A 16,578-nucleotide genomic window follows, 5' to 3' on the forward strand; every position below is an offset into this window, starting at 1 on the left:
ACAATGCTCAGGTAGGCCGTGGCCGTGGCTCAGGTAGTGGTGAGCTCGTGCAAATTGTAGCCTCTTTTTCCTATTTGTAGTGGAGATGAGTGGTACCCGGTGGGGTCTTCTGCTGCTGTAGCCCATCCACCTCAAGGTTGTGCGTGTTGTGGCTTCACAAATGCTTTGCTGCATACCTCGGTTGTAACGAGTGGTTATTTCAGTCAAAGTTGCTCTTCTATCAGCTTGAATCAGTCGGCCCATTCTCCTCTGACCTCTAGCATCAACAAGGCATTTTCGCCCAAAGGACTGCCACATACTGGATGTTTTTCCCTTTGCACACCATTCTTTGTAAACCCTAGAAATGGTTGTGCGTGAAAATCCCAGTAACTGACCAGATTGTGAAATACTCAGACCGGCCCGTCTGGCACCAACAACCATGCCACGCTCAAAATTGCTTAAATCACCTTTCTTTCCCATTCTGACATTCAGTTTGGAGTTCAGGAGATTGTCTTGACCAGGACCACACCCCTAAATGCATTGAAGTAACTGCCATGTGATTGGTTGATTAGATAATTGCATTAATGAGAAATTGAACAGGTGTTCCTAATAATCCTTTAGGTGAGTGTATATAGTCATAATATGTGCAAATAATATTTCATTAATGTCAATTATATTGCATTATGGAAGAAGCAAAAAATGTAACCATACCACTACAATCCAATGAGATCCAACATTTACAGGGCATATCCAAATTCCTTCCTCTGGAAACTTCATCTGAAGAATAGGTTCAATTCCAAGTTATCATTAATTATTGTTATAGATAATCACTAATATAGCTGTGAAAAATTAGTTACCTTTCTGAGTCTCTGGAACTGTCCAGAAAAACAGCACAGACGACAGCACAGATTTGGTGAACAGGTTTCTGTTAAACACAAAACTATTTTAACACTAAATTATAGTGCAAGAAATATTAAACAAAAGTTACATAAATATGATTCCCACTTGCCTGCTGTTTTTCAATGAACAAGTATGCATCAGTAACCTGAAGTATAAAAAACACATTTAATAACAATTTTAGATATTCTTTTTTAATACATTTATAACTAAGGAGAGCAAAGTCCCTGCACTACTGTAATATGGCCAAAAGTATATCAACACCACAATGTCATAATTATTTGTGCTTGTTTAACATTTATTTTCAAACATGTTCAAGGCCAGCCTCGGTAAACCTCTCTTTTTTTGGATCTAATGTCACAAAAAGGACATTCTAAAACAGTTATGAAAAGCTGAACCCACATAATTGTCTTTACATGCAGGAACAAAGATTTCCCTTAATACTTGATCAAATCTGTTGGAATGGCTATCCACATACTTTTGGCAATATACTGTAGAAGAAAACCAGTGACCAACGGGTCAAAATGGCCAAGAGGCCAACATATTGTATTACACAACCAGTGACCAACGGGTCAAAATGGCCAAGAGGCCAACATATTGTATTACACAACCAGTGACCAACGGGTCAAAATGGCCAACAGGCCAACATGAACAGGCCAAACCCCTTTTTCATGCAAACTTGGGTAGGCCAAACAAATGACCAGTGGGTCAAACATGCACAAATAGAACTACAACCTCTTTCTTCTTTCAACGATTTAAGATTTCACATAGTTATACAACAAAATGCAATAAAACAGTCTATATTCGTAGATAGTATTTTGAAAAATAATGCAGAATAAAACTATTAAAAGTACATAAAATGGGAAAAAAGAGCACATAAAGATGTATGCAGTCTCTTAGGTAGTGATTTTGCTCTTACCCCTCTTGTTTCATTGTGGATTTCAACATCTTTTCTTTTGGCAAAATGAATTACTGAAGGCCTCTGTGGCATGTAAATTTCTTCAGCCACATTTGCCATATCCTTTACTATTGTCAGAGGTTCTGGGCTAGAGGGAGGTTTATTGGTCTTATACTCTTCTGGCACCTTGTGTGATTCCTGACTTGGGACATCAGTTTGGCTCCTTCTATATGACTTGATGTGGTTTACATTGTATTTGTTCTTTAAAGTTGCCCCTTCAGAATTAGAAATTCTCTTCCCTGGTCCGAGAGAGTTCTTTTAGGACAGCCATGTCTATATATAATAGAACAAATATGGCGTCCCACTTCAGGTGCTGTTTTTGTTTTTAATGGGAAAGCTTCAACCCATTTAGAAAAATAATCTGTTGTTGTTAGGATATACTGGAACCCATCCTCAGTTTTTGGTAAAGGTCCTGTCAGATCAATGCCAATGAGCTCCCATACAGCAGAAACCTATCGAGATAAAAAAAACAAAACATTTATTTTTAGATTTATATCTTAAATATAAATTAAAATGGATGTTTTAATTAATAGCTGTTTTATAATATCAATAAAGCACAATATACATTTACCTTAATACACTCTAATGGCTGTGTAGCAGCCAAAGGTTTTCCAACCTTCTGGCACGTATCACATTCCAAGACCTTTAAGAAATCAACTCTTAATATATTGATACAGCATTCACAATTATTTAAAACAAAACAAATAAAAACTCATACCCAGTGGTCAATATCGATGGTCATGCCAAACCAATAAAATCTAGAGGCATTGCGTGTTTTCAGGATGCCTGAATGACCCCCCATTGGAGAAGAGTGAAATTCTTTGAAGAGCTTTCTTTCATCTTCTTTCGTCTTAATGACTTTTCTTCTGCCACAGAAGAGCTCTCCTTCTGCAATTAACATTAATTCAGAAACTAACATCATTATTGAGCTATTTCACCAAGTGTCACACCCCGCTCCGTCCGCTCCTGATGTGTGCCATGCCCACCTCGTTACCTCGTGTTCAGCCCTGATTGTGATCACCTGTGTCCTGTTAGGTCTAGCTTGTCTTTTGTATTTAGTCCTCATCTGAGTCAGTCTTCCCCAGATCCGTCATTGTATTGTTTCGATGTTTGTGCCTGTCTGCGATTCCGTTCCCATTAAAACCCCATTTGTCCGTGATCACGGCTCTATTCGCCTGCTTTTCGGCTCGCCTGCCCCGCGATCGTAACAGAATGACGGATCTCCACAACGTGCCTCCGCGGATCGAGGACCAACGCCTCGATCTGCTTAATGAGGTAATTTACTGGCTGAACCTGCCGGAGGTCCAAGAGGACCCCGAGCTGCGGGACTTAGCCAGCCGGAGCGGGACCCTCTTAAGTGAGATGTCGCCGTCCGGGAACGTGCACACCATGGCGGAAGTGCGCGAAAACCTCCGGCAGCTCGTCGACGGGGTGACGGAGAAGCGGCTCCAGCCGCTCGCCCTCTCTCAGGCAACCCCGTCGCAACCACCCAACCAAAGCCAGAGAAAAAAGAAGAGGCGCAAGGGGAGAGGACTGGAGGAGACCCCGACCGTTTCCCTGGGGGCTTGCTCTCTCCGTTTTGCCTCTCTCCCCGCTGATTATCGGGAGGAGCCCCTCCCGACACCGAAACCAGCGGGGATCTCTGCAGCTGCGCAACTGCCGTCACCAGCAGCCTCCATATTCCAGGGTGGCCACCTGGAATATGAGGGGATCAGGGCCGTCTGGGATGCTATTCCCCGGATCCCCAAGGCCCTTAAAGGGGCAGCGCCTGTACGCCCAGTAGGGATGCGCACGGGAAAGGTTTTTGGTTCCCGTCCCGTCCCATTCCGTTGGAAATTTTCAAATTTTCAAAACCCATTCCCGTCCCGTCCCGTGGGATGTCATTCCTGTACCGTCCCGTTCCGTCAAATTTAAAAAAATCTTCTATCGTTCCCGTGTTTTTCATATATTTCCGTTACCGCTTGCTTTCCGCGACCAGAGTGGCAGATATTTGCAGAATCTCATAATAGAAAAATACGCAGGGCTTTATTTAATGTGGTTTTTACCAGCTGTGCCTGATTGTTGTCAAACTTGTCATTAGTCCATTGTATTTAGTCCGCGTTTCCGTTTGTTTCTCCAGTCCGGTCATTGTATTGTCATTCTGCTTTACCGCTCGTGTGTGTTCCTTTTGCTCATTAAACCCCGCATTTCCCCGATCCTACGTCTCCTCGCCTCTGCTTCACCGTTCAGCTTTGTGACAGTGAGCCTGCTTCCATGCTGCAATGTGAAAATTTGCCATGTTCCTAAAAATTCTGTTGATTGCACAGTGTCTGACCACACAGACCTATTGCCAGATGATCATACTAGACATATCAACTGGACATATTTTGCACTATTACAGATTGATGTCTTGCATATACACAGAAACTGATTTTATCGATTACTCAAGAACATACAATATAATTAATACCATTTTTTTCACTGTAAAAATAATTCCTGTGGTTGTTCGTATTCTCATTCTTACTTAACCCGGCCCCTGGAGTCGACAGCATCGTCGGCGAGGCCGAGTATCTTTCTCGTGTATTTCAGTTCATAACTCGCTGAAATCTTATTATAGAAACATGAAAAAAACATTGCTTACTATGTATACTTTCATAATGTGTCTGCATTTTGCAATGTTGATATTTTGATGTCAAATTACAAACTTAACATAAATCTGCCATATTTACAAAGTACACTAAGATAAAGATGAGTTTAATGCCAAAACAAATATATGTGAAATAATTTATTTAGGCCTACCATGAATTAAGTTTATAATATTGAATGAAATGTACGACCATGCCCCAGTCAGTGAAAGTGTGTTCCCTACCCCTAGACTCCAGAGGGTTAATATTTACTTAATACATATATAACCGAATCAAGCTTAATCAAGATAGGTGATCTATCACTTTAACGATCCCCAAAATTAACCCCCGTGGACCGTTTGTGTATTATGGCTTTGGACTCAACCGGGTTTTATGTAGCTCAGGGGCTACTTTGAAATGAATAAATCATTGATAGATTGCAATTTACACGCAGCGAGCTGATTAAAAACGAGTAAAGTGAAGCTAAACTCAGAATTAAAGCACAACCGTTGCAGAAAGAGACTTTCAAGAAAAACACAATTTATTTCCATCATACCATCATATGTGCCAAACATCCCACATTTCAAGCAAAAAAATATTTTTTAGAAACTAAATCTTTGTTACTACGCAAGAAAATCAAATCATTAACTTTCTTTGGGCCGATCTGAGTGCGCAGCTTATCAACCACCAGGCCGGCAGCGCTGAATGCTCGCTCTGAAGGTGCACTTGTAGCAGGAATGGCCAAGATGCGTCGAGCGATTTGAGACAACCGTGGCAATGTGCTAGCATTTTCCTTCCACCACGACAGCAAGTCGAAATCCTTTTCAGATGGAACATTCATGGTTTTGTACTTATGAATTTCATCTTGAACGGCTTCTTCAGTATCAAATTCATCGTCCTCGAAGGATTCCAGTAACCTCACTCCCATGCCTGTGCCCAATCGTCGTCTTTTCGATACTGTGGCATTGGTACTGCTGTAAGCATGCTCACCATGCCCAGGCAATGTGACAATATCGTGATTGCTGTCCATGGAAGTAACAAAAACAGATGCGACCAAATCTCGGATATCTTGCATGGTTCCTTCACGCTGAACAGGATCCAATGGCTTCAAAGAACGCATTTTTGGATTGAGGAACACCGCCATGCAGTGAAAGGAATCGATCTCGAACTTGTTTTGCAAGTATTCCTTCGCAGTATTCTTGAGGCGTGAGATTATTTGAGAATCAGTGAAATTGGGCATCAGAAACTCCATGAGAATACGATAGTGGGGCAAGACGTTGTGTAAGGTCGGTTTCTTGGAGCTTTCCAGCTGGTCACTTGCATCTTTGAAAGGCGTCAGTAATCCAATCAATGAATCAATTAGATCGAAACTGATCGCAGGAATTAAATCGGAGCAAATGCCGTCGGCAGCGAGCTGGAGCAGCGTTTCTTTGTTCTGGCGAATACTACTGATCAGTTCTAAGTGCGTATTCAACGCGTAGCAGAGATTTGGCAAAGAGCTGGATTGAATTTTTCCATGATCCCCGATTGCTTGGCATATTTGACGACATCTTTGCAAGTTGTCAGAAGCAAAAACACTTCTTTGAGCATTGGGTCCTTCTCGAGTTTCTTAGGCTTGAACGTATTTGTCAAGGTAGAATTCAGGAGATGTGCCGAACAGCTGATTCGATGTTCAGTTGGAAATGCCGCGATCATGTTGCTCCCGCGGTCCGTCACGATCACCAGATGTGATAAATTATCGATTTTGAAATCGGATAAGATGCTTTTGATCGAGCTGCGAATGTTTTCCGCCGATTTATCCTCCAACGTGTAATGCCTAACACCGAGGATGCGATCATGGAGTACCCAATCACCATCGCTGAAATGAGCAGTTACTGCCATGTATGACAATTTTCTGTAATCATCGCTCCACATATCAGCAGTGATCACTCCGCCATTCGAGAAATCATTATTGTCCAGAAGCTTGGAAAGTTTCTCCAATGCTCTATTTGCCAACTCACTGGTGCATCGGCCCACGGTTCTCCGATCAGGTATTAATTCAGATGCATCAATTTTTCCTCTGCTAGCTCCGATATCAATAGCAGTCTGAATGAGCTGAGCAAAGCCTGGACCAGCAACGATGTTGTAGGGGCGAATATCACTGGCCACAAAAAAGGCACACGATTCCTTGAATTTTACCTTGTCAGCTGAACTTGGCTTCTTGTCGAAAAATTTGGTCATCGAATGAGACGAGGCTGCAGCCCTTCTCAGCTGGGAGCATTTGTGATTCCTCAGTCCAGAAGTACCGAAATCGGCTGAATATGGATAAACCTCCTTACAGAAATTGCAAGCTGCGAAATTCAATCGATCGCCATTTTTGTCCACGACCAATGAGAATTGTTTCCAAACTGCTGAAGTGAATTTTGGCTCAGTCGGAGTATTTCGAATATTTTCATTGACTGACTTCTTATCGAGTCCAGCCATTCTGTTGGATATGTTTTCAGGGATAGAGATACAAAACTACAACGAAACCACTGCAGCCGCTTAGCACTAGATTCCCTGAAGCCTACGAAAATTCTCGCATGCATCTCTGGTGGAGCAATCCCCCTTAACTCCCCTCACAAACTGCCCGCCCCCTCATCAGCGCCAATCAAGACCTATTGTTTTGGAAATGAAAGCGAGTTTCACGGTTTCAACCTCGGGTCTGCTCAGAAATGTCTTTCTAACAGTGTGGTCTGAGGAATCATACAATACATGCGCTAATATATCATAATTTGAAATACAACTCAATCCCCATTTCTCTCGATTTGGCAATTGCGATTTCAGTTTCCCGAAAGTATTTGATAGAGTAAATAAATGCATTTGCTTACTGTCTGTATTACTGTCTGTATAAAAATCGGTGTTAACCATTTGGAGTCGGCTATCCCGGGATATGACAGAAATTTCACCAAACCGTTTAAATAACTCTGCCAGTTTTTGTCATATAAACATTTAAAAAACACGCTCAGAAACATTGGACGGTCTACTTTTCAAATATATATAGGTAGAAACTAAATATATTTTTACAGCTTCGTGATAGGAATAGAAAGAACAAGAGTGACTGACTTAAGCGTCTGCATCTCTAAGCAGCTCTGATCACCTTCCCACTTGCAAATCGCGCTATTCGCATGATTCTACATAATGATTTCAGCAAGATATAAACTGAAATACACGAGGAAGATACGCGGTCGACGATGCCCTCGTCACCAGAGCGTTAATACTGAATTGTTTTATTTCCGTCAACTCTGCATAGGCACTGCATCATATTTAAATGGTCACAGTTTTTAATTTTTCATTCCATCTACCAATAAACTGTGAAAAGGATTGTATTGTTGCTACTTTTCTTGCGTGTCAAACTACGTTTCCAAAGTGATGGGTGTGGGGTGTAGTGACCTTCCAGACTGATGGGCCATCGACAGTATGCAAATTACTACAGGTGTGGGGACACTAGGGCTGCACGATTTGGGGAAAATATAGAATGGCGATTTTTCTGACAGAAATTGCGATTACGATTTGATTTGCGATTTCATTTTTTTTTATGTCAAGCTTCAGTTCAATATTTAGTGTATAGTAATTTTAAAACATATGACGCAGCATGAGATACCATCAGTATTAACTGGCCTATATTGTAATGCAAGGATGAGAATTTAAAGATGTGATGTCAAGTTAAATAAAGTAATAATGAAAACAATTGCAGCAAAAAGAAAAATAGCGATCTTGCAGGTAACGCTTATTACCCTCCTAATAACACTAGAACCGCCTTTTCCCACGCCAATGAACAAGCAAGAACTACTTTGGTGAATCGGTGTATGCAGCCCTTTTGTTTGCCCTATTGTGTTGTTATAACTGCTGTTATTAACACTAATAACACTCAAAAAAACGTAATGTTCATAACAGAGTGGCTGTTCTGTCATGAAACCGTAAAGCTGGAGATTTTTAAACGTAGTATGCATTTTATAAAATGTTGAATAAATAGAAGTCGTTTATTTGTGATTTCATGTTGGTGGAAGTTTCCGCTTTTTAACAACTGTGTACGGGTATTTTCTATACAAATCAATTGTATGTGAAACAAAAAATGTACGTGTTCATGGTTGCAAACTCTTTCAGACTTTCACGCAAGAAATCTTACGGCAAATCTATATTCCATTCTGAACTTACAATTATCTGCATAAAAAACATTACGGCAGATTGCAAACCCTACTGACTATTTATAAGGCAATAAAACTTACATATATGTCAATGTGTGTGCAGATCAGAGAACAGAAAATCTCACTCCATGCAGCTGACCAAAATTGCCAACCCTGCATTTTATTTTAAATAAGAAGTAAAATGCAGTTTTAGCGCGGTATATATGCATTATAAATGTGTCACGAAGTAAAAACGAAATATTGTTTATTTGAGGGGTGCCAAAAATGTTATATGATGTAATGTGTAAAGTTCAACCTTTTCTTAAACTGCAAATTACTCTGGACGTGTGTGCATGGAACAGGATGTGCAGTTATGAGCACACAAAAGTGTTAAATCGTATATATATGCATATGCAATATATAAAGCATGTATACGATTCCTTACAACACACCGCTAGATAAACTCTTTAGTGCAGACCTGAGCAGAAGAAGTGACTCCAGGCTGGGGGATGACTTTGACTGAGGCTCCGACCACACGAAGCCGGTGCGTTCCCTATCCGATCATTTTTTTTCCTCGTTCTAAAAAAAAATTGCGTAAACATGGCGTCGTCTCAAGAAATATCTGCGTACAAACGAAACCACTGAAAACGGTGTAGTATATATGCCAGACCAGTATGGGGAGCTGTAATTCTGCCATAGAGATACACTATACACGGAGAAGAAGACTTTGAGCATGCGCATAACCTTGCGCGCTGTATACGAACCAAGAAGAAGAAGACGAAGATGGCGAATGCAACAACTTCAAGAGCAAGAGTGGAGTCTTTCGTGTGGACTGACGACGAAGTCGAACTTCTACTCAGAGTCACACTCAACTACAAGTCCACTAAGCTCCAAGAAAACGTGGACTGGGAGTCGTGTCACTCCAAATATACAGGGCTAGACATAAGCCACGGCACCGCGGCCAATGGCCGTCGTGCCTTTCAAAATTGGCCGCACGCCTCCTCAAAATTGAAGTACCTTATGGCCAAGATTGGCCTGCCTTTAATGTTTAACTCACCTAAAGGATTATTAGGAACACCATACTAATACGGTGTTTGACCCCCTTTCGCCTTCAGAACTGCCTTAATTCTACGTGGCATTGATTCAACAAGGTGCTGAAAGCATTCTTTAGAAATGTTGGCCCATATTGATAGGATAGCATCTTGCAGTTGATGGAGATTTGTGGGATGCACATCCAGGGCACGAAGCTCCCGTTCCACCACATCCCAAAGATGCTCTATTGGGTTGAGATCTGGTGACTGTGGGGGCCATTGTAGTACAATGAACTCATTGTCATGTTCAAGAAACCAATTTGAAATGATTCGAGCTTTGTGACATGGTGCATTATCCTGCTGGAAGTAGCCATCAGAGGATGGGTACATGGTGGTCATAAAGGGATGGACATGGTCAGAAACAATGCTCAGGTAGGCCGTGGCATTTAAACGATGCCCAATTGGCACTAAGGGGCCTAAAGTGTGCCAAGAAAACACCCCCCACACCATTACACCACCACCACCAGCCTGCACAGTGGTAACAAGGCATGATGGATCCATGTTCTCATTCTGTTTACGCCAAATTCTGACTCTACCATTTGAATGTCTCAACAGAAATCGAGACTCATCAGACCAGGCAACATTTTTCCAGTCTTCAACTGTCCAATTTTGGTGAGCTCGTGCAAATTGTAGCCTCTTTTTCCTATTTGTAGTGGAGATGAGTGGTACCCGGTGGGGTCTTCTGCTGTTGTAGCCCATCCGCCTCAAGGTTGTGCGTGTTGTGGCTTCACAAATTCTTTGCTGCATACCTCGGTTGTAACGAGTGGTTATTTCAGTCAAAGTTGCTCTTCTATCAGCTTGAATCAGTCAGCCCATTCTCCTCTGACCTCTAGCATCAACAAGGCATTTTCGCCCACAGGACTGCCGCATACTGGATGTTTTTCCCTTTGCACACCATTCTTTGTAAACCCTAGAAATGGTTGTGCGTGAAAATCCCAGTAACTGAGCAGATTGTGAAATACTCAGACCGGCCCGTCTGGCACCAACAACCATGCCACGCTCAAAATTGCTTAAATCACCTTTCTTTCCCATTCTGACATTCAGTTTGGAGTTCAGGAGATTGTCTTGACCAGGACCACACCCCTAAATGCATTGAAGCAACTGCCATGTGATTGGTTGATTAGATAATTGCATTAATGAGAAATTGAACAGGTGTTCCTAATAATCCTTTAGGTGAGTGTATATGTATATATATATATATATATATATATATATATATATATATATATATATATATATATTGTCTCAAATCGAAGGTCGTATTGCGTAGGTTGTCTAAACTTGGTAATTACAGTAATTTTGGCCTTGTGCCCTAGAAAAAATATGAATAGCCAAGGCCAAAGTGGCTGTGCCCTCCTAAATCCTTATGTCTAGCCCTGAATATAGTGATATAATGGACGCATTTCAGGCACAGTATCCGAGGGAGCTAACCAATAAGGATTTCCCTCACGATGCTACCATGGTCTCAAAAGCCCAAGTCACTGCAAAGTTGAAAAATATACGCAGCAAATACAGGCATGCGGTGGACACAGGGCGTCGAAGTGGTCAAGGACGGGTAGTACTCATATTTTATGAGCTTTGCGAGGAGATCTGGGGTGGTTCGCCTGCTACACGCTCCATCGATGCCGGCTTCGAGACGGGTGACCTGGAAGAGTCGTCTACATCGACAGTGGAGCTGTCTTCCGATGCTCCAAACTCCACTGAATCCTTCGACTGTCTTACATCTGCGGTTGTAAAGCAGCACCGGGATTTGCTCCAGGTAAAATTGGCTCCAAGTTTATGATTTCAAGCTTAGCGAGTATGAATGTGTGAGGCACTATGTAAAGCGCTTTGTTGGCCATGGGTCTGTTGAAAGCGCTGTATAAATGCAGTCCATTTACTAATGATACAGTATTGTATGTAGTATATGATGACACAATCAACTTTGAGGTGAACTATTCCTTTAATTTTAGTTCAATTAATGCATTTGTTTAAAAGTAGGTCAAATCAATTGTGTGCAACCACTTACCATAACATTTAGTAAATTCAATGAATTAGTTTTTTTTTCAGTATAGTTAGGATGGATGCATGTTCTTTGTGTAGGTGTGTTGGTTTAGTGCATTATTCACATAGCTTTCTGAACTTATTTTGCATAGTAATAATGCACATTTTCTCTGCTTCATTTAAGGCAAAGTTGAACAGCCATAGAGGAGACAGGCTGAAGAGGAAGGATCCCACCGATCCGGCAGAGGAGGACCTTAAAATAAAGAGGAGGATGTTGGAGTTGATGGAGCACTCTTCTAGACGCAACTCCGACAACATGCTGCAGATAAATACAAACATTGCTAACATTACCAGCACCATTCAGGAGTGTTTTTCCTTCATGAGGGAATTATTCCAACGTCAATTTACACCCACCCACAGCAGCAGTGGTCAATTCCAAGGGCACCCACCATCATTCATGAACACAACACCACACCCTACTACACCAGCCTTCCTGCACACACCTCTACCTGATAAACCAGCAAACCAACCTCGACAGTACCGCCCTGAATGCTACACACCTACACCACATGTCACCCCACATCAGCAAACATCATTTTCATACAGACGTGCACTGCTGCAAGATGACACAGAGTGACTGCCCTGTTGCACTATATAATTCTTGATTGTATATTGTTTTCACTGCACGTCAGTTCTGTGCACGGTTGCACTTTATACAGTTTGACCTGTTTTGTGAGTTTATTCTTCCTGTAGTTGTATATAGTTATTGTGTTTTGTGCACTGTTGCACTTTATACCTGTTCAATATTACCTGTTTTTTTTTTTTAAATGGTTCTTTGACCTAAATATTTATTTTCCAATAAAAAAAGTTCTGGAATTTTTGCAGTCATTTATTTTCACTAGACATATTCAACACAACACTTTCAAAATAATCATTAGTACATTTTCCAAATGTAAATAGTGTAAATACTTAAAAAAAACTGACCAAAATAGGAAAAAAAAAACTTGATGGCCAGCATTTAAGGGTCAAGGTACTTTGTGAGTACTCTCCTCACTCTCTTTCCCTCTCCTTCATTACAGTCTGTGAGGTAGTTGTTGCATTGTGTAGGAGGCTGTAAGTCTTTATCACCTTGCATCGTTCCCAACACAGTGTGTTCAGCCACAGTCTCCTTACAGTTTTCACAAAAAGTGTGGAGAACAAAGCAAGCATAAATGACAAAGGGCAGGTCCTGCAAGTTGATGTCCATAGGCCTTTTCAGTGCAGCAAATCTGGCTTTGAGACGACCAAAAGCACACTCAATGACCATCCGTGCCCTACACAAACTTAACCCAAAGTACTGTTCTTGAGGTGTGGAGCCACCGTTTGCATATTCTTTCATCAAGTAAGGCAGCAGAGGGTAGGCTGGGTCACCAAGAAGATAAATTGGTATGTCCTCTTCGTTGTCCACAATCTTTTTTTTCAGAGGAGGGATCTGGCCAGTCTTAAAGTACAGGTTGAGCTTTGAATTAGCAAAAACCCGTGCATCGTGTACACTCCCGGGCCACTTTATCACAACATCCATAAATCTGTACTTATAATCACAGACCGCCTGTACATTGAGAGAATGTTTGCCTTTCCTGTTGATGTAGTCCATCGAGTTGGTAGACGGCTGCTTGATTTCTATGTGTGTGCCGTCGACTTCTCCCAAACACTGTGGCATGCCATGAGCACGATGGAAACGCAAAACCAGATCCTCGGCATCGGACTCCGTAAAAGGCAACTTCATGTACTTTGGACCCAGGTGGACAGCGATCGCTTTACACGTTTGCCTGACAACAACAGACACAGCCTGTCGCGACACGCCGAAGGCGTTAGCAGTCTTCCTTAGCTGTCCCTCGTCGCTCAAATAATACAGAGTTAATGCAACCCTTTTGAGTGTAGTAATTGGTGCCCTCATGTTTGTTGTTTGCCTTTCAATATACGGACTGAGTTCCTCGCTCAGGGCGATGAGAGATGCTTTGGACATGCGGAAATTCTCCCTCCATTCATCTTCCACAACAACGCCATTGACAAAGTTGTCCCACCAACTGCTAGTTCTACCTGGTCTTATCCAAAATTTTCTCCTGGTTGCTCTCCTGGTTGTCTTCTGCGGTGGATCTAAGAGCATGTGGCATATGGTGTTGTCCATTATCGCTTGTTGCTCATAACAGTTGCATAGAAGCAATAGATTTTGCTGTAATAAAGCTAGTAGGCTTTGTAGCAACACGAACACAATCATGTAGTCCGCCATTATTGTTGTTGCTGTTACGTGTGACGCAGCCGACACGTGACGTGATGACATCACAAAATATACGGTTTGGCTGTAAACACGAAACCGCAAGGGTGTCGTTTTCAGATTTATCCACTTTGGGACCGGTTTCAAAAAATAGCGGTTTCAGTCTCCTAAAACGCCCGATCCATGTGGACGAAACGCCAATACGATAAAAAATTTCTACGTATACAGCGAAACGCGTCTCCGTGTGAACAGGACCTGAGTGACTGTGATTCATTTGCAAAACAAAAACTGTTAATGGTGCTGGAGAGGGGGCGGGCAGCTTGTGTGGGGAGTAAGAGGGCGGGGGGGGGCTTTTCGTGAGGAGAGCCTAATTTTTCCAGGAATTCTAGTGTTAGCTGTCGAATGCGCTGTGCTGCTTTCACTTTTGTGCAATCGTCATCAGGAACGGACACATGCAGGCATTGCAGGTGCCGTGCCGTGTGTCACAGGCAAGAATCCCGTCCCGTTACCGTTCCCGCACCGTCTGGGCCTCCCACCGTCCCGTCCCGTTTCCATGAAAAATCTAAATTTCCACTCCCGTTCCCGTCCGTTCCCGCGGTATTCCCGCCCATCCCTAACGCCCAGCGCCGATCCTGGCGCCTATCGCGGACCTGCCTGCTCCGGACGTGCCTGCAGCACCAGCTGCTACTGCCGCCGCTCTGCCCGCTGCACCGCCTGCTGCAGCTGCCGCCGCTCTTTACTAGGCACCCCCCGAAGCGCCACGTGATGGCAGCACCCCCCGAGGCGCCCCCTGCTGGCCGCGTGATGGCGGTGCCAGCAGTGGCGCCCCCTGCTGGCCACATGACTGAGGTGCCTATCAAGGCGCCCCCTACTGGCCGCACGACCGAGGCGCCCCCTCCTGATCTGCCTGTCTCGCCTGTCCTGCCGGCGCCTGATAGGCCTGTCTCGCCTGTCCTGCTGGCGTCTGGTCTGCCCGGCTCTCCCGTCCAGCCCGGCTCACCAGTCCGGTCCCCGGCTCCGGCTGCACCGCCTGCAGCCACACCCGCGGCTCCGGCCACGCCTGCCTCTAGTGCCCCCAGCCCTAATGACTCCTTCGCCCTTGCCCCGACAAGGCCGACACCCCCCAGGACCCCGCCTTTCAGTGTCCCGTAAGGGACGGGGACATAGGCGTCGGGCCCGGGTCCCGCCCGCCTTGCCCCCTGGCTGTGGCTCGGTGGCTGCCTGCGGGTCCTCCGGCTCGGGGTCGGCGGTCCCCTCCGGGTCCCCCCCTGGGTCCTCGGTCCCGCCTCCGGGCCTCCCTGCTCCGGCTTGGCGTCGGACGGCGCCTTCCCCAGCTCCGGCTGCGCCTCTGCCTGCCGCGGCTTCCCCCTCCTGCTCCCTCCGTGTCCCCTCCGTCACTCCCTCGTCCCGTTCCCTTGGCCCCTGGGTGGTCCCCTCCTGCTCCCTCCTCCCTCTGCCCGTCGCCCGCCTGGGTTCCTTCGGGCTCCCCTGGTTCCTCCTCCCTTTCCCTCCGTCCCGCCTGTTTCTGCTCCTCGTCCCTCTGTGTCTCCTCCGTTCCTTTCTGGTCCCTTTGTCCCTCCTGTCTTTGCCCCTCGTCCCTCGGTGTCTCCTGTGTTCACTCCTCGCCCTGTTGTTCCTCCATTTTCTGTCCCCTCTGTGTCTCCTTTCTCTGTCTGTCTGTCTTTCCGGTTCTTTGTCGTGTCCTGTCTTTCGTTCTGTGTCTCTGTCTTGTTCCCTGTTCTTCGTTGATGGTTTTTGGTTTTGTCTTCCAGGTCCTGTTGCCCGGTCTCGTCTCGTCCGTCGCCTCCTCTCGGGCACGCCCGGTGTGCACGCCTTTGGGGGGGTTCTGTCACACCCCGCTCCGTCCGCTCCTGATGTGTGCCACGCCCACCTCGTTACCTCGTGTTCAGCCCTGATTGTGATCACCTGTGTCCTGTTAGGTCTAGCTTGTCTTTTGTATTTAGTCCTCATCTGAGTCAGTCTTCCCCAGATCTGTCATTGTATTGTTTCGATGTTTGTGCCTGTCTGCGATTCCGTTCCCATTAAAACCCCATTTGTCCGTGATCACGGCTCTATTCGCCTGCTTTTCGGCTCGCCTGCCCCGCGATCGTAACAGCAAGGCACCAGCTGTATTTGAATCTATTGCAGATACTCACCCTTCAATGTGAATTTAGAAGAATACCTCCTAAGGTTTAGTTTCTGGGATTTATTATATCCACATTGGTATGTACCCAGAGACAGAAAGTTAAATAGTTCTGCCCACCTTTCCTCCATAGCTAAGAAATAACATTTCCACACACAAATAATTAATTTTATTACTACAAACTAATATATATATATATATATATATATATATATATATATATATATATATATATATATACATAAATACATACACTGTATATATACACTCACCTAAAGGATTATTAGGAACACCATACTAATACGGTGTTTGACCCCCTTTCGCCTTCAGAACTGCCTTAATTCTACATGGCATTGATTCAACAAGGTGCTGAAAGCATTCTTTAGAAATGTTGGCCCATATTAATAGGATAGCATCTTGCAGTTGATGGAGATTTGTGGGATGCACATCCAGGGCACGAAGCTCCCGTTCCACCACATCCCAAAGATGCTCTATTGGGTTGAGATCTGGTGACTGTGGGGGCCA

General features: G+C 44.1%; 1 long non-coding RNA gene across 1 annotated transcript; it reads right to left on the reverse strand.

The window, feature by feature from the left end:
* Positions 1–1,738: 1,738 nt before the first annotated feature.
* LOC140592270 (uncharacterized) lies at positions 1,739–16,187 on the reverse strand. The gene is made up of 4 exons (XR_011992597.1): positions 16,067–16,187; positions 2,553–2,722; positions 2,406–2,477; positions 1,739–2,286 (listed from the first exon to the last, which is right to left on the reverse strand). It is a non-coding gene; the product is annotated as an uncharacterized lncRNA (long non-coding RNA).
* Positions 16,188–16,578: the final 391 nt, after the last annotated feature.

The sequence above is a fragment of the Paramormyrops kingsleyae genome, chromosome 1 (genome assembly GCF_048594095.1).
Source record: "Paramormyrops kingsleyae isolate MSU_618 chromosome 1, PKINGS_0.4, whole genome shotgun sequence".
NCBI lineage: Eukaryota > Metazoa > Chordata > Actinopteri > Osteoglossiformes > Mormyridae > Paramormyrops > Paramormyrops kingsleyae.